At 43.5% G+C, this 25,514-nt stretch overlaps 1 protein-coding gene across 10 annotated transcripts in view; it reads right to left on the bottom strand.

The window, feature by feature from the left end:
• TOP6BL (TOP6B like initiator of meiotic double strand breaks) overlaps positions 1–25,514 on the bottom strand; it is a 2,208,219-nt gene that overhangs the window by 738,931 nt on the left and 1,443,774 nt on the right. The window lies entirely within an intron of this gene.

The raw sequence follows: 25,514 nt of genomic DNA, 5'->3' as shown, positions 1-25,514 counted from the left end.
CTTTTTGACCCTCTGAGCAGGATTCGGATACCTCCTGTGGGTCCTTGGTCCACAAGTTAAGAACCACGGTGCATCAGATAAGAGGGTTAATACTGTAACAAAGTGCGTTGCGGAAACTGTTTTACAATTTGATTCTGATGATGAGAATGAAAAATTTCCTAGTACATACAAAGGAAAGTTTCAATTCTATTAAGGACTCGGAGGCAAGGATTATGCTCTGCTTTCTATATTTTCCAACAACAGCAGATTTAACATTCACAGAAAAAGACTCGCTTTCCCAGGAACCCCAGGGAAAGGGCCATCCAAGAGGTCAACCAATCAGCATCCACTCATGTCCTTAGGGTCCGGGGATTGCTGGGATATCTCCTCTTTCTTTTGACCGCGAACCGTCCAGTCAGCAACGAATTCCATTAGTCTGTTTTAGATGTGTCCGGTCCTGAAAGAAGTAAGAGAATATCGAATGAATCAGAACTTACCCATCACAGGGATCACAAAGGTATTATACCGATGAGAAGAAATGTTATAAGAAAAAAGGCACTAGGATAATCAACCGTCAATTCAAATACAGGTATACCCTGAACAGTGACACCCTCAAACCAAAATATTGAGACCAGTACTTACACCGTACGGAGTTGTTGGTCCATAGGTTAGGGTGGGAAACTCTGAGAGGGAATAATCCTTGCCTCCAAGACATTATTAGAATTGAAACTTTCCTTCGTGTCTAATATGTAATTTTTCATTCTATGGCAGGACCGGAGGCGAGGATTATGCTCGTTCAAAACTTGTCCACCACCAGGGAAGCCATGTCAACGACCGGTTTAAAATAGAATCTTTTAAACATTGAGTCTGATGACCAGTCAGCGGTATTGATAATATCCTCGAGACGAGCTCCGAGGGTGAAGGCTTTGGAGACCATTGCTCCTCTCACTGAATGAGCCCCGAAGTACGAGATTTCAATGCCTGCTTCCTGTATGACCCATCTGAACCATCTTGCAATGGTGGGAGGAGAAACAGCCTTGAAGGGTTTCCTGAGAGAAATCGGCAGCTGGTTTACGCCGTGAGGACGATATTCTTCTGTCATGCTCTCATAAGCCTTGAGGCAACGCACTACACACAACTCAGGGTGCTTGTCGAAAGGTGGGTACGAAATTACCCTAGAGTCCGACTTAGTGCGGAGTGAAACATGAAAGGTGACCCCTTGGGGGGGAAAAACATGACCGAGAAGATCAAGAGCTCTCACATCAGAAACCCTCCTGCAGGAGACCAAACAAAGGAGCATGGCCAACTTTGCAGAGAGTTGTTTGCGAGACAGGTACCTATTCGAAGGTCAGGACTTAAAGAGATGTAAAACTTTGTTAACATCCCACAAATGTGAGTACTTAGGCTGGGGAGGCAGGGATAAGCGAATACCCCACAATATAATACATACAAAAGGATGTTCCCCCACTGCAGCGCCCTGCACCGGATCATGGCCCGTCGAAATCGCTGATCTGTATGAATTTATGGTGCGGTAAGCCAAACCTTCTGTGGCCAGGGAAGCCAATGGAATTCAGGACATGGACCACTTTGCACCCCACAGGATCCTGACCCCGGCAAAGGCACTAACCCACCCATCTGGACCAAGCCGAACGGTATCGTTTGTTGGTGCCGTCTGCCCATGCCGCTGCCAAGATAGTCTGAGCGTCTCCCGATAAGCCTCGGATTCTTTAACGTTGCCGGAATCCACCAAGCCATGAGGGGCATCCGATTCTGCAGGACTAGTGGGTGAGGCCCTCCCTGGAGATCCCAAAGAATCATATAATCGCGGGGTAGAAGGATTGGAGAATCACAAAAAAGTTCCAGAAGAACTGAAAACCATACTTGCGACTTCCAATAAGGCGTGATCAGCACCACCTTTGCCTGTTGTCGGCGAACGTGCGCTGAGCGGCGCATGATCATCTCAAATGGTGGAAAGGTGCACCCCGTCTCCAGGGACCTGTCCTGAAGGAAGGCGTCCGTTGCTGCTGCCAGAGGATCCGGTTTCCAACTGAAGAACCAGGGAAGCTGATGATCCAGGAGAGAGGCAAAGAGGTCCACTGAGAAGGGACCCCAAAGGGTGTGGAGCCTCCGGAAGACTCTGGTATCCAACTGCCAGAGACTCACATCTGACCACTATCGGGAGCACCAGTCCGCTACCACATTGGCCGCTCCCGGAAGATACTCCGCCATCACCGAGACGCTGTTGTCCAGGCAAAAGGACCAAAATTCCTTTGCCATGTTTGCTAGGACCTTGGACTTTGTGCCACCCAGGTGGTTTATGTAGCGGACAGCTGACACATTGTCCATGTTGAGAAGGACATGACAGCTGATCCTGTCCAGCACTTGATGGTGAAGGAACCGGCTAGAAGCTCTAAGCAATTAATATGAATGCGTTGTTTGTCTCCGGACCATTTTTCTCCGGTAAAGGAGTCCCCGCAATGCGCCCCCAGCCCGATCTGCTGGCGTCCAACTCTATGACGATGTCCGGAGCCGAGCCAAAAATGGCCCTCTCGTTCCAGGCCTCCATGTGGTCCAGCCACCACTACATTTCCAACCTCACCCCGTCTGTGAGGCGCACTATTCAGTCGTTTGGGCGCAAGAAGTCGCGCAGCAGGTGGATTCCGTCCATTTTTAAATTGCGGTAAACCAACCAGCTGTTGAACTCCTTTAGATTGATAACCAGGCATTGACCCCCATCTGTCTTGTCCACTAAAAATATGTTGCTTAAGAAACCGCTTGGGTGGAGGGAGGAGCACACTATCGCCCCAGGAGATTGTGAACCTCTTCGTCCACCAGACCCGTTTGGGTGGACGTGAATACCAGAGGCCGTGGCCGGGATTCCTGCCTCGGGGTCCCGTAGAACTCTAAGTGAAACCCTTTTATGGTCTATAGGACCCAGGAATCCAAAGTAATGGTCTTCCAATTGTGAGCGAACAAAGCCAACCTGCCCCCCAACAGCAAATGGGGGTAAGGGAAGAGTCTCACCTGATTGATATTGGAACTGGCCTCTGCCTCCTCCCCTGGCGCCTCTGCCTCGTCCGTTTCTGCGAGACTGGAAGAATTCTTGCTTGGGCTGGTCACGTGCCTTCTTGAAGCCTTTGTTGGGGGCTTGAGTGTAGAAGTGGCCGGTCGAGTGCCCCCGGCCACGACCGACCCCAACAAAAACCTTTGGGTGGAACACTCTTTTAATAGATGGCTGCGCCTTTTCAAGGGTGGTGAAGATGGAAACAAATTTTGTGAGCTCCTTCACAAAGGGCTTGCCGAAAAGTTCCCCTTCCACAATTGCTCCCGGCCAAGTCCCCTAGTTTTGGGTCCACTTTAAGCAATAAGGAACGTCGTCTCTCTGCAGCTAGGGCACAGTTCACATTCCCAAGGAAGATGATAGCTCTCTGGGCCCAGCCTGAGACAGACTCCGGGTAAAGTGCGGTACCAGAGGCCTTAGCCTCCTCCACAAGATCTAAAATCTTAGTGAGAGGACCGCAGGCGTCCTGGAGCTTGTCCTGGCAAGCTTTCCATGACCTATCAATCCCTTTCTTGGGATCCCGAATATACTTTTGGAGGAAAGTGGCCATTCTGGTATCTATCTCGGGAGTGACAGCTACCTTGTACGGAAGTGCAGGCCAAGGACACTTCGCATGCAAGCAAGCCCTAACTTCCTTCTCTAGGGGCTTCCTCATTCAGCTGGCGACGATTTGCGCCACTTTCTCGCTCGGTGTCCACATTAATGAATGGGGATGGACTAAATCCTCTGGGACGAGCATGTCCGCAGGACCCTCTGACATACTCTGTGTTGGGTGCCAGGGCCTGGAAGGGCCCGGCTCATCAAGGGATTCCTCAGGAGACTCATCGCCTTCCTCATCGTCGCCTTCAGGGGATAAAGGGATTCCCTCATCTAAGGGATCTACCTGGGGGACAGGGGAACGCGTCAAGAAGGCCGTTTTAAGGCGCTCAAAAGCACCCCCATCCACAGCCACCTCTGCTTTAGACTTGGGGCGTGTGGGGGGGTTGGCGCTCCCCCGAGGCTTAGGTGCAAGCGACCTTCATAATGCGCCTCTCAAAAGGTCCCATGGCTGCAGTGATGGCGTGGTGGATGGAAGCGTCCACTGTGTCGCAAAAATCATCATCCACAGGGAGAACCTGAAAAGTCTCCTCCTCAAAAAATTCCCCTTCCATAATAATCGGTGGCAATATCAAAATAGACTGAGAAGTCAGGTTTATTTGGCGAACCTTAGGTTCTTACAATTTTGGCAGGACTAACCCTGCAATTATTTGGGCTTGCAAGCGGGGAATTCTGGGTAACCAACCCTGGGGCCTACACCAACTGAGTAAAGTGGGGTATTCACACTGCCAAAGCTTACAGGCAGTCACTAAAAGCCTGGGCAGGCCCCTGACAGTAATGACAGCCGTTTTAAAATAACTGGCTCACTCGGATTCCTCCGACCCTCAGGCGGGCATCAGGCTGCAATTGAAACAGGCCCGAAATCGGGTGTCAAGCCTCCAGGCTTGTGGACTTCTCGCCCGGCAGGGACACACTGACAGGAACTTCCTGACAGGAAAGCGTTCCCACAGAGCGAACTAGTGCAAAAGAGACACGCGGCACTAGCGCCCTCTGGCAGCCGCCTGCAACATCGCAAGTCCGCACTGAGAACCGCGAAAGGAGCGATGAGAAACGCTCCCGTGGTTATACAAGCAGTAAATACACCTGAAAAGGAAGCACAGCGCTAGCTCTACAATAGTGAATACAAATCACCACATGGCATAAAAGGTCATGGAAATAGCTAAATAACCATAGAGGACAATGGAAGCTACTTATCTGCTGGTGAGCAGGAAAAAAAGGGGAGATATCCCAGCAATCCCCGGACCCTAAGGACATGCGTGGATGCTGATTGGTTGACCTCTTGGACTGCCCTTCACCTGGAGTTCCTGGGAAAGGGAGTTTTTTTCTGTGAATGTTAAATCTGCTGGTGTTGGAAAACAAAGAAAGCAGAGCATAATCCTCGGCTCTGGTCCTGCCATAGAATGTAGTTATGCATTTGAACAATGCCTCTGTAGATCATGAGGAGATTTCCAAGGACATTAGGAGTGTGCATGTTTCACAGGTTGGGTCAGTGGCTGGAAGAAGACCTTATTGCCTAATTAATGTCACAGGAGTACCCATTACTATGATGGGGGATTCTGGTTTGTTTGTCACCTTATTTGGACCTAAGGAGTGGGAAAACTCTTCCAATATTATGTTGGGAAGTTCCAGTGTTCGACCTGTGGTTTATGGAGGAAAACTATTTGAAGTTCTGGAAGATTTTGATGCTCCTTTGAGTTTCAAAGGGGGTTATGGGTGATATATTTTGAGGTGGTTGGAACAATCAGAGTTTGGAAATTGTTTTGGACCCAAACAGTCCAGAGCAAGTGATGCTGAGAAAAGAGTGGGAATTTGTCATGACAGTGGATGAGTGCACGTGGGTGAAGATGTTTTGAAGCAAGGTCTAGTTTTACCATATATTGCCCCAGGCCCATTCTTTCCACATCTGAAGCATGAGAGTCTCAATTGTCCCTGCCAGCCCATAGACAGGGTTGTGCTAACATTGTCCACACTGTCGGAGTGGTGGCCAACTGGGACTTACCGCAGCTTTGGAAACTAAAATAGCGACAGGGCTTAACATAAACAATAGCCTTATAAGGTGCATCCACATTAAAGCTTCAGAGAAGGGATGCAAAGGGTTTTTGATAAAAAGTTCAATCTTTTGTTATGTTCCGCGGTCAAGCACCTGCCAAAATTAGATCTTGTGGTCAGCGGTTCCTCATTTCAAATGTATAAAAGGACTGCCTACTCTCCAGTTCGTTGACCTCCTCTCACAGGGTACTATTTTCACGACAGAGGTGCCCCCGCTTAACCGATTTATAGCATTTTTAGCATTTTGATTGAGGTTGTAATGCTTCATTGTACTTTGATGTTCATCCTCTCTCTCTCCCTCTCTCTCTCTCTCTCTCTCTCTCTCTCTTTCTTTCTTTCTTTGGATTGCCTTGATTTTAAAACTTACTAGAATGCATGTGTTGTTCCTCATCTGCGATGTGTCTTGGACACCTGTTAATTTCTAGATTACATGGTGTTATTTTTGGTTAATGATGTGTCTTTGACAGTTATTGTCTAAATTGTTTGAATAAAATGTGCCACTCTTGTATCAGTTCCTGCATATGACAGGTGTTTCTTGTTATTTTAGATAGCACATTTCCACGCTAAATTATGTGGTAAAAACCACCCTCTAACAGCCGGCGACCACAAAGGGACTTGCATAAAAATTTCCAAACTGTAAGGAGAGGGAAAATTCCCCTGTGGCTGGAGTTTGAACCTCACTGGCTCTTCCTGACCGAACCATCGGACACACACCGGTAGGTCAAGAGTTTTTTGCTTTTTCTTTTTGCCTTGCCTCGGTGTAGTGTCTGGCTGTGGTTAGGAGGGGGTGTGCAGGTGTAGCGCTGCCTAGGCTTCCATTCCTTGCTGACTGGTGTCTTGCCACAACAAAAACTTCTATTTTAAAATTATCCACATGAGCAGGCACTGATCCAGGATTTATTGTTGGATTTTGAAGTTTGAAGTTGTGGTTTTTGGGTTTCCATGCACGGTTTTAATATTGTGTATTTTTCTTCATATCTCCTGTCTAACAAGATTGGGATCGCTTGTCTCACTGGTCTGTCCGTGGGACATGTCATGCGAGTAGATAGGGCAGGAAAAGTCAAATCTCTCATGCTCCTTCGATAAGTGATGCGAAAAGTCATGAGACTAGGTAATTAGTCCAAATGGGAAAAGGGGACTCACGTATTGCGTGTCTCAGCTCTTGTGGGTTCTGAAAGGGTCAGAACTCCTAAAAGTGTTCGTCAGTTCCCGTCTGGTAACTGGTAAGGGAAGTTTAGTGCTGAAAAGTATTAGAAATATCCAGCTTCTGCAGTTCTAATGAGTTAAAGATTTTTAACGGTTAATAGACAAAATAAATAGCTTTGAGAAAGGGTGCAAGGCTAGCTTCTCATATTTTCACATTAATAAAATAAACATTTCTACCTGTATAGCAGAATAAAGAGGAAGTACTTTACTATCAAAACTAGTTCACTTCTTGGATTCCTGATTTCTCTGTCTAAGAGACAAATACATTACTCTCACCTAATAACTTTTCTTACAATGTACAAATTTGTCTTCTCTTTCTGTGTTCTGTCAAAGGAGTGCACATTCTTGCCTTTCACTTAATTGTGAAGGGATTGTTTGCTTTTTGAGGGGAAAAAACTGTTTTTTTTCAGTGGGGTGCTCATGGTTTTTCTATCTCCACGTTTTCAAGTGACTGTTGTGTTTACTTCTAAGATTGGCATCTCGTGGAACCACTCAGAGTTGTATTCTTTGTATTCAAATTGTCTTATCTTTTAGCAAGACAAAATCTAGCTGTATAACATTGTGTAAATATATATGTTGTGTGGATTTTGGAGTGCTCCATTCTGCTTAGTATATGTGTACCCTTTTAGTTTGAGCCCAAAATACTCCTCTGTGTCCCCTGCCCATATCTTGTTGGTAGAATATAAAAAGTTAAAAGTGCATCTTTACAAAAAGCTTAAAAACTCAGGCTTAGCTTACTGTTACTAAAGCCTTGGGAAAATGTTACCATAGACCCACCAAATAACTTACTAGATTGTGAATAAAATAAAAGTTCATTTTTTCCTCTCTCTCGTGAAAAAACAACAATAAAAAGCACCCTTGGACACAACTAACGCTCATCACCCTGTACCTATTTAAGACAAATAAAAGCAGGAAGGCAATATTCAATTTACTCTTTAAAACAAAAAGGTTTAGTGCGTGGCTGGTCCAAAGGCAATGGGTAATATCAAGTGATTGTTCAGTTAAGTGGCAGATAGAGTTGGGAGGTGGTAGCTAGCAGAGAACTCTAGAGCACAAGCGAAGGGCTTGCGACTTCTGGCATTACCGGAACGAAGCTGTAATGTAGTTGACAGAATGCGCCTGTGACTTCTGGCTTGTCTTGGACGATTGTGGGTACCGGGACAAGGAGAAGAAGAGAAGTCCTTGTGAACATGGCACCAACCTGGTGACGACAGCACCCGGACTGAGAGAAGAAGAGAAGTCATTGTGAACATGTCACCAACATGGCGACAAAAGTAGAAACAATATGGGTGATTGTGCACAGGCTGTTAATCTGAATTGGAAAGTTGTTGCGTGCCACGGAGGTCTCACCTAGCCGTGCTGTAGGTGTCACAAATTAAACGAAAGAACTATGCGTCCCCTAGATTAAGGGAACAACCCTCTGGGCGCTGCTTCAATGAATCGCCAATGCGATTTAAACAAGATAAGATCAATAGTGAAAACAATTATTCAAAAAGATCGTTGAAAAAAATCCGTTGTATCAATAGTCTTTGCAAAAGTCTTTATTTAGACTTGTAATGAAGAACTTCATTCAATGTTGAAAATCACATTAATAATGCTCTTTTACATCATTCCCAACGGAATTATATCATATATGACATGGTCCCAATCAGGGGAATCTATCAAAGAAAATAGGTATGTATGAGGACCGACAGAATAAATATTGCAGTACACAAACTGACTCATATGTAGGTGAGGTTAAAGATTAGAGAGTGAAAAAGATAGGTCAGACCGAAGCTGTGCCAAATACGAAATAAGATGAAAACCCGAAAAAATGAAATAGTGACTCCCAGATTGGGTGCAGAATAGCGTAAAAGAAAAAAGAAAAAACGTGCCCGGTTATTAGATGCGCGTTAAGTGAAACGGTGATCGGTAGATGAACAAACCAGAGTACTCGTGTTCTAAAGGAACAAAAACCCGGTGTGCCTGGTATGATGCGGTTCAGCATAGTGTTACGAACAAAATACACATGCATGTAACCCAGTGAGCTTACCAATTAGCGTAACAACGGGAAAGATTTCACAGCTGTGGTGAACGTGGAAGTGCCGCGGCGTGTATTAAAGAGTGTCGGGTAGTTAGAAACTGAAGACGTCTAGTATGCAACTCTCGATTAGGTATTTGAAACCATAGGGGCCATATTGGAAAAGGTAACCATCGCCTACTAAGAACATGTTAGACTGTAATGTATATAATAGAGTCGGAAAACCCGCGACGTGTAAACCAGCAAATGTAAAGTAGTGAGTGAGTTACTGTATGTATAGAAAGAAATAAAAACTCATACCATGAAAAGGTGTCAAAAAGGTGTCACTTGTGTCCCAATAAAACATAAATAAACAAAGTAGGAGAACAAACTAGCTAGAATAGAACAGTGTGTGTAGTAAAAAGACTAAGGATGTTATGAAGCTTTGAAAGAAGGTGAAAAAATCTAAATACTAGTGGTAAAATGAATTAATAATACAACTCTGTGTTAACAAGACAAAAATCCTACATGACGGGAGGACGGTGGCAGTGTCTCTCCCGATCCGCTTCTCGCCTCAGGTAGAGTTTAAGTGCTCCACTCGCTGCTGCTAAATTTTAAAACTTGAAACTTTTAAAAGTGTAATTCTCTGTGACCACTGCTTGTATTTTAAAACTTTTACTCGTGCCAAACGGGAATACTTAAGGGGGCCTGGCACTTACCTGATACTTGACAAGGAAGCCTGGACTCAGTGTCTGCTCCTGCCCACCCCGGTCCGACGCGGTAGCCAGTACTGTTGCGCGGAGGGTGGGACAGGGAGAACCAGGTACTTCCGCCCTACCACTGGAGCGGTTAGCGCTCTAGTCTCAGGAAGTCAAGGGCTATTTAGCCCTCGCGGTCCTACGAGCGCGCAGCGGTCGCGGGCAGTGGGAGCGCCGTCTACGCGCCGAAGACAAGCCAAAGAGAAGCCCGTCTGCTCCTGTCCGCGACTTGACGGGGCAAGGGGCCATGGACTCTGTCCATTCTGTTAGGGACAGTAAAACAGACTGTTGCGTTAGCTACTCTATTCAGGAACTACTAGGCTTGCAGACAGCCACCCTGCAAGGCTGTGCCCCTGAAACCTGGCCATGACTAGAAGGTCCAATCTCGTGTCGGCATTGTCGGTTTCAGGCCTCCTATGTCAGCCAACCTGCAGCGCCTCCCACGGAGGTTACACACTCGCTGAACGCGTGGAAGGACCTGCTATGCAATACTCGATCTCTGCCTAAACATCATACAGAAGTATGGGATCTCATTTCCACTGTTCAGCCTGAACTGTGCTTCCTGACAGAGACTTGGCTGAAACCTCACTCGGTCCCTGCAATCACCCTGGGTATTCCAGAGAGATTTAAGGTGGTGAGGTTAGACAGACCTGTTAAAACTGGAGGCTGCATCGCCATCATTGATAAAAATGGGATTACTGTCTCCATACTGGATCAAAAGAGCACTGCCAGTATGGAAGTAATGGTCTTTAGGATTAATACTCCCTCAAAGGCCTGTTGGAAAGGGTCACTGGTCTACCGCCCACCAGGCCCAAGCGCCAATTTTGCCATCTCCTTAGTCGAAGTACTGGCTTCACACTTTAAATCCGGAAACGATTTTTTATTGTTAGGGGATTTTAATGTGCATGGCGATCTACCGGACAATCCTGAAACCCAGTCCTTTTTAGCAGATCTATCTCTACTAGGACTAACACGACACAATAAGTGTCCCACTCACTCTGCCGGCCATACACTGGACATGGTCTTTTCCAATTCTTCCAAGATTGTATGTAGCCCTCCCTCGAAGGTGAACTGGTCTGACCATTTTGTTATAGAATTTTCCATACTTGGCATGGACAAACCCAGTAAACGGTCCCCATCCCCACCTTTCTTGCGTAGACAGTGGTACAAAGTGTCATCAGATAACATCGAGCTGGCTCTAATATCTAAGTATAATCTTGAAATTTCCACCGCGGTTGACTCCTTAGCTCCCATGAAATTATGCAGGCAGCGTCCCGCACCCTGTCAAGAGGCTTGGTACACTGACCAACTACGGTACTACAAACAGGCTTGTAGAAAGCTTTAAAAAGCCTGGAGGAAATCTCATTTGGAGAAAGTGACTACCATACTGCACGGAAAAACCATATTGCCGCTCAACTAACTGAGGCGGGCAACTCCTCCAAGGTGTTGTACCGGATCCTTCAATCCTTTACCAAACCCACGGATTGTGAGAGTCTTGGCCTATCTTCACAACAATTATGTGATGACATCTCTCTACTTTTTACTAATAAAATAGAGATGATCTATGATAAAATCATCAAGACAAATAGCCCTATGCGCTGCCCTTTTGTGTCACCACAGAGTTCCAAGGCCACTGACTCCATCTTGCTTACAGCTTTTCCGGCAGCTAGTCTAAGCGATATAGAGACGCTAATTGGCCAAATTAAGACAGGATCCCCCTCAGACCTTATCCCTGCCAGAATTATTCCATCCTTGGGCAAGTCACTCGGTCCCTTGATCCAATCCTTGGTCAACCTCTCTCTTTCGGAGGGTGAGGTACCACAGGAGTGGAAGAAGGCTCTGGTGAGACCCATCCGTAAAAACTCCACCATCCCTTGGACTGAATTATCAAACCTCCGACCCATATCTCTCCTCCCGCACCTGAGCGAGATAACGGAAAAACACGTCAACACTCATCTGTCGAACTTTATTGAGTCAACTGGAGGCTTAGATTATTCCCAGTCCGGATTCAGGCCCAACTATAGCACAGTATCAGCGCTCCTCTCTGTGACTGACACCATCAGAATGTCGCAGGATAAGGGGAACTCTATGATTCTGGTGCTGTTGGACCTCTCCGCAGCATTTGACGCGATATCGCACGACATCTTGCTCGGTTGCCTGACGGAGGTGAGGGTAAGGGACTCGGCGCTGTCCTGGATGAGGAGTTTTTTATCTGGCCGCACACAGAGTGTTAGTATGGGCTCTTTCCGTTCCGCACCTTTGGAGCTTACCAAGGGGGTGCCACAGGGTTCGTGTTTGAGTCCCACACTTTTCAACATATACGTGGCCACCCTGGAGATCTTAAGGATTCATTCCTGTGTCATATGCTGATGACACTCAGCTTCTCTTCCCTTTCCAGACACTGACTACGGCAGTTAAACAGTCCTTCTCAGAGGGTATGAGGGCTGTATCTCAATGGGTGGCCTCGAATTTCCTGCAGTGTAATGTAGGGAAAACTGAGGTAATGCTCTTTGGGGAGGCCATCCTGCTGTGGACTCCGGACTAATGGCCATTAGACCTTGGCCCCGTCCCCAGCCCCAAGCAGGTGGTGAAGAACCTGGGTGTCCGGCTGGATCAAGGCCTGTCCCTGAAAGAACACGTAAATCAAACAGACGGGTCTTGCTTCCACGTAATTGGACTACTCAGCAGAGTGTTTCCGTTACTACCAGACTCCTCTAGAAAAACCCTCGTTCAGGGCCTGGTGCTCAGTCACCTGGACTATTGTAATGGGTTACTTATATCAGCTAACGACAGTTTACTCAGTAGGCTCCAGGTGGTTCAAAACACCGCCGCGAGATTGGTTTTGAATGCCCCCCTAGATCTCCTTCACGCCCCCTACTGGACCAACTTCATTGGTTACCAATTCGACAACGAGTCAAATTCAAAACCTGTTGTATCATCCACAAGGGTATACACAACTTGGGGCCCATGTACTTTTTTTATTAGGAAACATTTGCATTTATTGAAGAAGATGCCTCCAAAATATATGCACTAATCAACGAGGACACCACACCAATTCCTAATAAAAAAGCAAAGAGAATAACATCAAACAACTATTATATCTCACGAAGAGGGAAATCAATCAACGGCTGCATGCCAGTACCCTTATCAGATACCATCGGGAACAGAGAACTCCCAGAGGCCTAAGAGTTCCACTCAAACCACTACTCTGCAAAAATAATCAGAAATACGTTCAATGTTGGTATGCCATACTGAATTAGTGTTCTCTATATTTAATTTTAGGTATAATAGAGGAACTATCAAAAGTATTAGAAGAACTAAATAAAGAAATCTCACTATCCAAGAGCGAATTACAAGAAATGTTGGAAGAAGAAGACTGGAATAAAGTTCTAACAGATATAAATCACCAACTGGAAAAATACACAGAGGAAATTAATGAACGTAATGTGCGGAAATATAAAAGAGACACTATTGATTACAAGCTGGGGGAGGTCTACTCCTGGGCTGAGGTATATGCCAGAAGACGCCAAAATAAACCACAGTTTAACACCACAGAAACAGAAACGTCCTCCTCAGAGGGAGAAACCCACACAACAAAACAAAGAGAAACATCAGATCAGTCTGCGGTCCGTACCACCTCTCTAACAGCAGTCAATGTGCCTTTTTTAGACGAGGGCCAAAAAGATACCGAAGACCCCGGCCGGGCAAAAGAAACTGATCCAACAACATCAACCGCAAAGGCACCACCAATGACAGTCAAGAGTAACAGAAGAAGGAGATAGCAACAGACAACCAATTGGTGATCAACATCTCTTCTTATTATCTCAACAAAATTGAAATTCAAACTTTACAAAAAGGCACATCTTTTGTTCCTACATATAATACCAACAAATTGGAACTCAACATCAGCCTTTTCAAATTAATGCGCAATCTAAGACTTCGTCATTTTTTTGACAATGTTTTACAACCTGATAAAGAACTGGAACCAGACTTTCAATTAAAACATCTTAGACCTAAAAGCACCTGTCAGGCTCCCTTAAGTCATACATCTTTAGACACTTTCAAATCACTGGTCAGCATCGCACAAAATTTCAAAACTTATCCAAAAAAGAATTGAATATCTTGAGAAAAATATCAGACAATCCTGACATCACTGTTCAGAAAGCAGATAAAGGTGGGGCCATGGTATTAATGGATACCAATTTTTACACATCACAAGTGAATGCTCATGTGAACGACCCTACTACATATGCACCATTGGGATACACCCCAACAAAAAAGTTCAAGAAATGTTGTCACAAATTTTGAGTAAAGCCTTTGAAGATGGAACAATATCAGACAAAACCAAGAGATTTCTCAGCAAAGAATATCCCACCACACCTTCCATTTATATGCTCCCAAAAATTCATAAGGACTTGAAACAACCCCCTTTTCGTCCTATTGAAAACACCAGAGGGAGTATTCATGAACCGATATTTTTAGATTTACATCTTAAAGACTTTGTGACCAAAGCCACTACCTATATCAAAGATACTACTGATTTTCTAATCAAAATTTCTCAGATTACTTTACATGAAGACCAGGAAGTATGGCTATGCACAATCGACGTCAAAGCCCTATATACCTCTATCCCACATGACCTTGGAATAGAAGCAGTTGAAGCAATGTTACTACAATCACAACTAGACCATGATTTTCAAATGTTTCTCATGGAACTACTAAACTTCACGCTATATCAAAGCTATTTTAAATGGCAAAAAGACTATTTTTTACAGCTCACAGATACTTCCATGGGCAATTGTGCTGCTCCTTGCTACGCCAATATATTCATGACCCATTTTGAGACCAACAACATTCTTAATGGTGAACATTGGAAAAAAGATGCTCGAATTTTTTTTCGCTACATTGATGATATTTTGGTTTTATGGCAGGGACCACATTCAGTTTTGAGACAAGAACTTGACAATCTGAACAACATTAATGGACGTATCCAATTCACCTACCAAACAGACAATAAAACCATCTTGTATTTGGATGTTCTACTGCAAATTGAACAAAACAAAATCACTACCACACTTTTTTAAAAACTAACAGACCGGAACAACCTACTGCACTTCAGAAGTTTTCACCAATCTTCACTCAGAAACAATTTACCATTATCACAACTTTACAGAGTTAAAAGGATTGTTTCAGACCCCATTGAATCTAACCATCAGATACAGAATATGATCCAACGCTTTCAGGAATGAGGGTATCCCTCAGAAGTTTTGAAAAAAGCTGAAATGAAATGTAATTCCAAAACACACATGGAATTACTAGAAACCTCGAAAAGATCTGATGTAAAACGCATGGTTGTAGTGTCTAGATTTTCCACCAAGAGTCATGCATACAAACAAGCGATTTTAAGACACTGGCAGATCTTATCTAATTAACCTGATTTTATAGGTATTTTTCAAGACAGACCTAGATTTGCATTTACCAGTAGCAAAAATATTCAAGAAATTTTGAAACCTTCCAGTCAAACTGCAGCTATCGGTCAACCTAAAGGAACTCTACCATGCCACAACTGCAATAATTGCCACGCTATTATCAAATGGTCTACGATCAATCATCCACGTAGAGGTACACCCATTCGCCTAAAAGTAACTGCCACCTGTGACTCTATGAACTTAATCTATTTACTCAAATGCCCCTGCGGCCTAGTATACGTAGGCAAAACCACAAGAAAAAGAAAAATATGTCTATCAGAGCACAAGAGTAACATCAGGACTAAAAATGACAAATCCAATATTGCAGTACATTTCAATGATCGGAGACACAACATTTCTCAATTGCAATTTATGGTCCTAGAGACCATTTCCAACACGGAGAACCAGGATGTGAATAGAAGACTGTTACAGAAGGAAAATGAATGGATATTCAGACTTGACACTTTGAAGCCCCATGGGCTGAATGACGGCTTGGATTTCTCATGTTACCTATAAATACTCTCTTTGCATGTCATGTAGGATTTTTGTCTTGTTAACACAGAGTTGTATTATTAATTCATTTTACCACTAGTATTTAGATTTTTTCACCTTCTTTCAAAGCTTCATAACATCCTTAGTCTTTTTACTACACACACTGTTCTATTCTAGCTAGTTTGTACTCCTACTTTGTTTATTTATGTTTTATTGGGACACACGTGACACCTTTTTGACACCTTTTCATGGTATGAGTTTTTATTTCTTTCTATACATACAGTAACTCACTCACTACTTTACATTTGCTGGTTTACACTTCGTGTGTTTTCCGACTCTATTATATACATTACAGTCTAACATGTTCTTAGTAGGCGATGGTTGCCTTTTCCAATATGGCCGCTATGGTTTCAAATACCTAATCGAGAGTTGCATACTAGACGTCTTCAGTACTACCCGACACTCTTTAATACACGTCGCAGCACTTCCGCGTTCACCACGGCTGTGAAATCTTTCCCGTTGTTACGGTCACCGCGCTGATTGGTAAGCTCACTGGGTTACATGCATGTGTATTTTGTTCGTAACACTATGCTGAACAGCATCATACCGGGCACACCGGGTTTTTGTTCCTTTAGAACACGAGTACTCTGGTTTGTTCATCTACCCAACACCGTTTCACTTAACGCGCATCTGATAACCGGGCACGTTTTTTCTTTTACGCTATTCTTCACCCAATATGGGCGTCACTATTTCATTTTTCAGGTTTTCATCTTATTTCGTATTTTTCACAGCTTCCGTCTGACCTATCTTTTTCACTCTCTAATCTTTAACCTCACCTACATATGAGTCAGTTTGTGTACTGCAATATTTATTGTGTGGGTCCTCATACATACCTATTTTCTTTGATAGATTCCCCTGATGAAGTGCCTTTCGGGAACGAAATGCATTGGGACCATGTCATATATGATATAATTCCGTTGGGAACGATGTAAAAGAGCATTATTAATGTGATTTTCAACATTGAATGAAGTTCTTCATTACAAGTCTAAATAAAGACTTTTGCAAAGACTATTGATACAACGGATTTCTTTCAAGGATCTTTTTGACTAATTGTTTTCACTATTGATCTTATCTTGTTTAAATCGCATTAGCGATTCATTGAAGCAGCGCCCAGAGGGTCATTCACTTAATCTAGGGGACGCATGGTTCTTTCACCAACCTGGTGACGGCAGCACATCGCCAGCCTGTTCTTCCTGGCCTGGCCTAGAAGTCAGGCAGAAGAGAAGGGTCACGCCATCACGTCCGGCCCGGACAAAAAGGAAGATCGTGCCAGAAAGCAGAGGAAGAAGAAGGCGGAGGGCAGCGACGCAACGCGTGAGAGAGCCGAATAGAAGACGTCTTCGGTGAAGGAGCGTCGGAAGAGGCGTCACATCGTGCGCCCGATTCAATCAGGGAGAAGCAGGAAGTCCACGCCGTAAAAGAGTCTCCTCACCACCAGTCGACAATGGATTCGCCATGTCCCAGGATGGGCGTGGCTCCATCAGATGCCTGCCCGTTTCTTTGATAAAAACCTAAAGCAGCGCTGAAATAAGAAGGAGTACAGAGGAGAAGGGACGAGAAGGGGAACAAGAGCAGAAAAAGAAGTAAAAGAGGGACTCCGAGAAGAGGACTGAAAGTGAATAAGAAATAAGGAAGGGTGGAAGACCAGAGTACAAATAAAATACAGAAAGAAACGATGAACAGAATATTAGTACTTTCCTTCATAAGAGGAAACAAAAGGACACAAAGGCAGCATAATTCAGTAGTTGTTTGGGGCTCCCTAATGTTTGTGTGTTTATTGGGTAATTTGATCTATTAATGTGTACCCACCCCCAAATAGCAGCACTAGTAACCACCACTTCAACAAAACAAGGGCATGCACTTACTGGTTCCTTTGTTTCTGTCGATAGTGCTGGTGGAGAGGAACTCCGAAGAATCCAGAAAAGAGAAAGACGCTGGGGGAACCTGAAGAGAACCTTGGAAAACCTGAACAATACTGCATTCATTTGACAATTAAACAACATTGTAAATGTCTAAATAACCTCATCGATGCTGATGACGGAACCACTCCATCACCAGCCACGGACGCGCTGTGCTGGTGACGGAGTGGTTCCGTCACGGCCCGGCCGCCGCGCCTGCGCGGCGCTGATTTCGCGCCTGCGCAGCGCGTTCTATTGAGCGGGCGGGGCTGTGACGGAACCACTCCGTCACAAGCACAGCACGCCCGTGCTCGTGACGGAGTGGTTCGGTCACGAGCATGGCGGTGCCGCGCGGGCCCCCTCCCCCCTAGCGCTGCGGCGGAATTACCGCCGCAGCCAAGGGGTTAAAGGAGTACTGATGACCCCTATAACTACTCTGAGTAGTCTTTAAGTACCAGATTCTATCAATCGATCAAAAAACATTTTCTTTTTTCAATTTCTGCAGCCACATTAAATTGTAAAGGCAAGTAGGGAAGAGGACTGTTGCTTCTTTGACAAACTTAGTACTTTTAGCCAACTGCTTCAAATAGGAGAAGCAGCTGCGCTAAATACACATTTCTGGAAAACGCTAGAAAAATTCACACAAGTAATGAATAATGAAGGTAGAGAGAGAACAAAAGTAAATCTCCATCTACTGCACAACAGACCAGTAACCATCATTAACAGTCAATAAGACTAAATAGCACCAATTACTGCACATCAAAGTCATATTCTGTCAAGGGCCTAAATACGTTACTCTAGGCACAGAGAAACAAATAATAATAATTACAGAAAAATGATTCTTACACGACCCACAACAATAAATATACCAGTGACTCATCAAATGTCCTACTGTTCAAAAGTCAAATGGAGGAGTACTCCCTGAATAGGTAACAGAGAAAAGCTCTGTACCTAGAGCTAAAGGCTCAATGGAGCAACAGTGTGCCCAACCTTTTCGCCGGACAAGGCATGCCCTTTTCTGAAGAAAACCCCTCACTCACCAACCTGGTTGGTGACATGCTTCATAATCGGGGTCCCACGCCGAAGGCCGAGTGTCAACAGGGTGTGCTACGACACCTTATTACAGTGGAGCGGGTTTTCTCTTTTTTATATGTACAATGTCTATATAAAATAAGTGGATTAAAAAGGGGACAATGCTACTCACAGCAAGACTTTATTCTTGAGTGATTGAACCCCAAGTTTCCCAAGTTTATTTAAGGTCCACATAATAATTCAACAAACAGAAAAAGACAATAAAATTCCATTAAACAAAAAAAAATACATGATATCAATTTATCAATATAGCGGCAAGAAACATTTAAAATAATGAAACAATTTAAAGCAAAACATTTCATTTGGAGGGTTGAACATTGCTTCAATAAAATTAGAGGCTGTAAAGATACCCATTTGAAGACACATAGGTCTTAACCATTTGCGTCTAAAAACCATGAGTGCCGGACAGACAAAAATGACATGATACATGTCCTGGGAATTTAAATTACAAAAATCGCAAATATCGGAGCGGCCATACCATTTAGACAGAAGACAATTCAAAGGAAGTAAATTATGCCTTAGCAATAGGGTAAATCGCCGGACTCCATGGGGGAGATTCCAGGATATATATAGCTGAGGTCTATTCATTTGACAAAAGTTATTTGTAAGAAACATTCCTCTCTTCAATTTACTCGCCCCTCTGTCTATTCTATAGCCTAGCTCCCAAGAAGCCGACTTTAATATCGACTTCAATTGGACTGCGGAAAGTGAGAAAAGATCTAATTCATCTAACTGTAATAATACAACTGCCTGTCGAAAGTTCCTTACAATTGAAGAATAAACATTAAAGGTACCTAAAAGTTCATTTTTTATGAGATGTCTCAACGTACCCTGCATTCCTTTGGCTAGGTAAAAAACCCAACGCACCACACTCGCAACTGCCTGGACCCAGGAACTACGTAAGCCGAATTCCAGTCTCAGAGAGGACGTAGAATTCGCTGTACTTACAGAGGTAAGGTTGCGTAATATTTTTCCTTCAGTAGAATACAAAAAATTCCAACTTGTCATATCCACTGTTTCTAGTCCATATGTGAGGGATGTGGGGATTTTTGCTCGGAATACCTCGAGCAATATGGAGAAGTGCCTTCTGCCTGTCGCCTTATAGAGAGAAACAAGGCTCTTCCCTTGAACAAGAGCTTTCCTGCTATTGTTCTCAATATGAGCTGTGTCACTTAAACTACTCGTGACAACTTTTCCGAGGAAAGGATAGGATTTCACTACTTCTAGTCTTTCACCCCCAACAGACCAATGATAATTGTCATATTTGCTTTTTTTCCTTCCCCGGAAACACATTATTTTACTTTTTGAAATGTTTATCTTTAGGAAATGGGTCTCAGCGTATGTATTCAAGGCGTATAGGCGACCATTCAAACCTTTTGGGGTAAGGTCCAAAATTAAAATATCATCTGCATACATTAGACATACTAATGGAGTTCCCCCTAAAACTGGAGCAATGCCATTGCTGGATAGCAATAAGGCCCGGGGGAGATCAGCTATGTATAATGAGAACAGAAGGGGCGCTAATAAGCAGCCTTGTTTAAGTCCATTAATCGTGGGAATAACCCTAGATAGACCTCTCTCCCCTCCCATTAATACTCTGCACCAAGTGTCTGTATGTAGGGCAATAACTAACCGTAATAAACTTGAGGGCATCCCTAGATCAAATAACTTCCTCCACAGCAGAGATCTGTCCACCTTATCAAAGGCCGTAGAGAAGTCAATAAAAGCACCATATACACCTCCTCCACGGACTTTGATATATTTTTCTGTCAAAACCTGGAGTGCGGTAAGATTGTCTAGGGTACCATGTTGTTTTCTGAAGCCGGTCTGCTCAAGTGGTAGTATTTCTGTCGAGGATACCCAGTCATTTAGAGAATTAAGTAAACATTTAGCGAAAACCTTACCGATGGCATCTAGAAGGGCAATTTGTCGGTAGTTTTGAGGTGAATCTCTTGCCCCCTTTTTAAAGAGGGGAACCAATAAACTTCCTTTACAAGAATGCGGAACAGTGCCTTTGGTAAAGCAGAGTCTAAAGACTGGATGTAAAATTTTTCCCCATAAGATACTATGAGATTTTAGCACAGAGATTGGGATTTCATCAGGGCCCATTGCACCGGATGTACGCAGACCCTTAATGGCGGAAACAATTTCCAATTCGGACGGAGGTCCATAAGGTAACAAATCCTCCTGTAGCTTACCTGGGTCAAACATCACCTCATTGCCACTATATAAATGCTGAATGAAGTCAACCCAAGACTGCTCATTAATGGATATCGGTAAGGGTCTAGATCTTTGCCCGCATCCTTCTCCGATTAATGACCAGAAAGTCTTAGCCTGCCCACTTCTGGATGCCTCACGGAGTTTAACCCATAGGGCATCTTCTTTCTCTCGTTTTAATCTGGCCTTTATTCTATTTCTCCTTCTTCTTAAGAGAGTTATCCTTTGATTGCATTCGGGAATATAGGAGAGATACTGATCCCTAACCAATTTATTTATTTCTATGTTTAAATAACGAAGGTCAGAAGGGATTTTTGAAGTTATTCTCCCGGAAGGAGACTTTTTTGCTTTAGATTGTATATTATGTAGAAAGGAAGCGAAACACAATAGTTCATTCCCTTCCCAAAGGTGTAAGTTCTCTACTGTGTATTCCAATATCCTGACTAAGCTTTTAATAGCCCCTGGGTGCCAATAACAAATCCCTTTTTTAGTGTTAAGGTTCAATAGGTCATCCCCGATATTCCATGCATCCCTTTGGAATGGTATTACATTTAATTTGACAGACAAGACATTATGATCACTGAGATCAGTGATAAGTACAGCCAGATCCTTCAAAGAACTAAAAAAAGAGCTATCTACTATCATATAATCAAGGATCGAGCTAACATTCCTTGATTTATGGGTACAATGAGCGGGACAATCTGAGGGAAGCCTTCCATTAATTATAATACAATCTACTTCGGATAAACTCTCCAAGATTATTTTCCCTCTTATATTAGTTTTAATGTTCTCTCGGAATATGGCTTCTGGTATCAGGAGTGTTTCCTCCTTTAGCTTATTCCTGAATAAGTCCAGGGCACTGTTGGATATTTTACCATTTAAATCTCCTAATAATAAAATATGAGGGGGAGACTTAGATTCCTGAAGATTCTGTATAAAAGAACAAATAGTCTTTATACCATTATTATAACATAAATCTGGCGGTATAGTATCGTTTCTTCTTTTATTATTCATACACAAGCCTCCCCATCTTTTGCCAATCTCTTTATGGGTGCATTGGAAAAAGACCTGATTTGGGGACCAAATGGTGTGTCATTTGTTGACTCAATAGTATTTTGGGGAAGATACATTGATGACTGTTTTTTAATCTGGTCAGGCACACACGAACATTTGAAGGACTTTCACGCATACTTGAATCACAACACTTGGGACATGAGCTTCACTATTGAGTCTAGTCTGGACAGAGTAGAATTTCTGGACCTTGAAATGTACATTGCTAACAACAAACTTAACAGTAGACTCTTTAGAAAAAGCACGGCCTGCAACTCAACCCTACGTGCAGATAGCGCCCATCCACCACACCAAATCAACACCATTCCTTATGGTGAATTTCTAAGAGCACGCAGAAATTGCAGTGACGATAAGGACTTCATTCTCAATTTGAGGGAAATGAACACCCGCTTCAAAAAAAGAGGATACACAGATGAGCTACTACACAAAGCCACTACTCGTGTCAAGAATATCAAAAGAGCTGATACACTCAAGAATAAACAGACTGACACAGAATCCGATGCATCAAAAATCCGTTTGATCACGGATTACACCAGTCAGCACAGAACACTACGCAGAAGCCTAGTTAAGCATTGGGATATCTTAAAAACTGACAAAAGCATTCAGAAGTACATAGGAGAATACCCACTGATCACATACAGAAGAGGAAGAACGCTACGTAACAGGCTTAGTCCCACCATCCCAAGAGATTCAACCACTGACATTTGGCTTACAGTACGAAACACTGGATTTTTTAAATGTGGATTTTGTTCTATGTGCCGTTGGGCTAAACATAAAACTAAAGAATTTTATGACATAAAAGGAACCAAATTCAGTATCAAAATGAACATCAACTGCACCACACGGTTTGTTGTTTACATTATTGAGTGTGCTTGCAAGAAAATGTATGTGGGCAGTACCATCCGTCCTCTGAAAGACAGAATAGCAGAACATATTAGAGCTATTCACAAACAGGATCCCAGATATCCTGTGGCCCTGCATGCGGCTGCATGCCCAGACTAAAATGTAGACAAAACAGTATCCTTTTACGGGATAGACACAGTACCTCTAGGAATAAGGGGTGGTAACCGGGAACTTAGACTTAGACGCTTAGAAGCCACGTGGGTTCTCCGTCTTCGGAGTGTTGACCACGGATTAAATTTTTATCACGAGATGCAATATTTCTTGGATGATTAAAGTAATGTGTCTCTTACACAGGTTTCTATTCCCTTTAATTAAGCATAAACCTTACTTAACCTTTCTAGTTACAGAATCACAACCATATATCTCCTCTTGGGTGAGATGCAGATACACAACCGACCAACAGGCAAACACTGTCTGATTAATTCCAAGACTCTTTTTGAGATCTACATGAGGGTATACTAATGCATGTACCATGCGCTGAGGAGATACTCTCTCAGCTCCTCCGTTCCTTATCCCATTAAGAAAAGACTTTCCACAAATGAGGAAAAGTGTAAACCATTAATCATGTGGATATAATACCAATGCACCTATTGTATATAATGTTATGAGAATTTTATCGGGTGGCATTACATTAATTTAATTTTGAGTTTTTGCTCTGCTACAACATGAGGATTGTTCTGGATTGATCCTAATTCTAAGTTACTGTTTTTACCTGTTCCTTCCAACACTGTGCATGCAATAAGATATGCACTCATTTCCTGTTTCACTATCACCAAGTTCATATATTTTTTATTCATTTATTTCCCGACTTTACATTTCCGACCACAGTCCCTTTATTTTACATTTTGCATCACGCATGATAGAATTTTGGATAACCTGAGTCAGCGCTCTAGTTATCGTCATCCGGGTCCTGGCTGGATCGAGGTTTTAATTCACTTCCGGGTACGGGGACACGTGACCGCACCCGGAACAGAAACGCAGACTCGAAAGAGTCGTCGCTGAATCATCCCCGCACCCCGGGTAAGCTACTCTCCTCGATTAAGCTCTTCATTGTGGCTCCACTCAGGGTTTTCTCTACTGTCAAAACCCGCGAAGGGTCACAGAGACTCTTGTTTAGATAATTCCGATGCAGAGCAATATATGTGTATCAGGGTTTAACCGCGCTACGAGTGAAACCCATGCGCCTTCATTTATGCACATCTGCCTCGGGACAGATAGTCTTCAAGGCATTCCCTAGCAATTGAATCACTCTTACAGATTCACTTGACAGTAATACTGGCCTTTCACCAGGGTTGCACAACTTGAGCGTTTTGCATGCAATCTATTATTATCACGCGACACCATTTTAATACTAGAATTTTTCGTCGAGTTAGACAAACTAAGTGACTAAATTTCCATTCATTAGTGCATAACGAAGGTCTTAAAATGACCATCGCCCTGATTTCTTTCTTTTCTCCTTTTGTCCCCCCTGTCGACTTTATTTCCTCCACTTCTGCCTCCATGTGGATTGTCCATTTTGAAAACTATGGATCACCATAGGGACTTACTGACTTGTGAGTTTCTACTTGCCTCTAACTTTGAAGATACGGACCAAGAGACTATCGCAAATATTCCTACTTCCAGAAACAGTATCTTTATCAAGTTTTTCAATAAAGGTGAGCCACACACTTAGCTCCTTTTGACACTTGGAAACTCTTACAAGAAAGTTGCTCGCTCTGCTAAATCACTTATTTCTACTACTTACGAGTATTTTTCCTGTCCCCAGAATCTCTACAATACTTCTGGATAAACCACGCTCCACACTTGTGAAATCCTTTTCCGATTTTTGTCACTACCCGGTCTCGAGCGGAGCCGGGTCGGAATTATCACCGGCACCGCGGTGAGAATTTTTCCCCCCTTCTTTTCCTCCTTAGAACGTGCCCCTGCCCGGGATACCCGTTCTTACGTATTTGATCACCACAATGATCTACGTTAGAACACCCCGTGATGTTACTTTTTATCTCTGTTTCCCCTTCCCTTACTTTCTCCCCCCTTGGGCATCACAGACCTGTGGTTGCATACCTTCGTTCCTACAGGTAGGATGCACACCCCCCTGCATAATTTTTGACCTGGGATTCCATTCACTTCTCTGTTATATTTACGTCATCCCAGGATTCCCCTGCTACTCACTATTCACTTCCCCATGCGTCACCGATAGAAATGTTTTAAATGTTATTTAATATAATTGTGTTAGATATCACATTAGAAGACACTGTCGACCCACTTACTTCTCTACACTGTACGTGTTGATTTTTACTTGGTATTAGGGTGGTGTTGTGTGCATCCACTAAAAGTGTTACCATCCAACTTCCCACTCCTTTGACTCACCCTCCACCTTCACACCATATACAGTCACCATTGCAATATATTTCATTTTTTTGTATTATTGTATACTCCATCCGTTATTTTGTATCCTCCCCAGCCCTGAGGAGTCGCGGAAACAGTGTGGTTTCTTGCGACGAAACACGTGTCGGCTGGCTTGTGTATGAATAATAAAAGAAGAAACGATACTATGGTGGACAACTTCTTCGCCCTTGAACTTTGAACTTTATGTCCATTGAGACATCTTTTTAACTTGAATTTTCCTATAAGTGTGCTTCAGATTTTGTTTTTCGTTTACTTGGT

The sequence above is a fragment of the Lissotriton helveticus genome, chromosome 9, assembly GCF_964261635.1.
Source record: "Lissotriton helveticus chromosome 9, aLisHel1.1, whole genome shotgun sequence".
In the NCBI taxonomy this organism is placed as follows: domain Eukaryota; kingdom Metazoa; phylum Chordata; class Amphibia; order Caudata; family Salamandridae; genus Lissotriton; species Lissotriton helveticus.
Note: the sequence above shows the minus strand (reverse complement) of the source record. Positions and strands in the feature narration are given on the sequence as shown.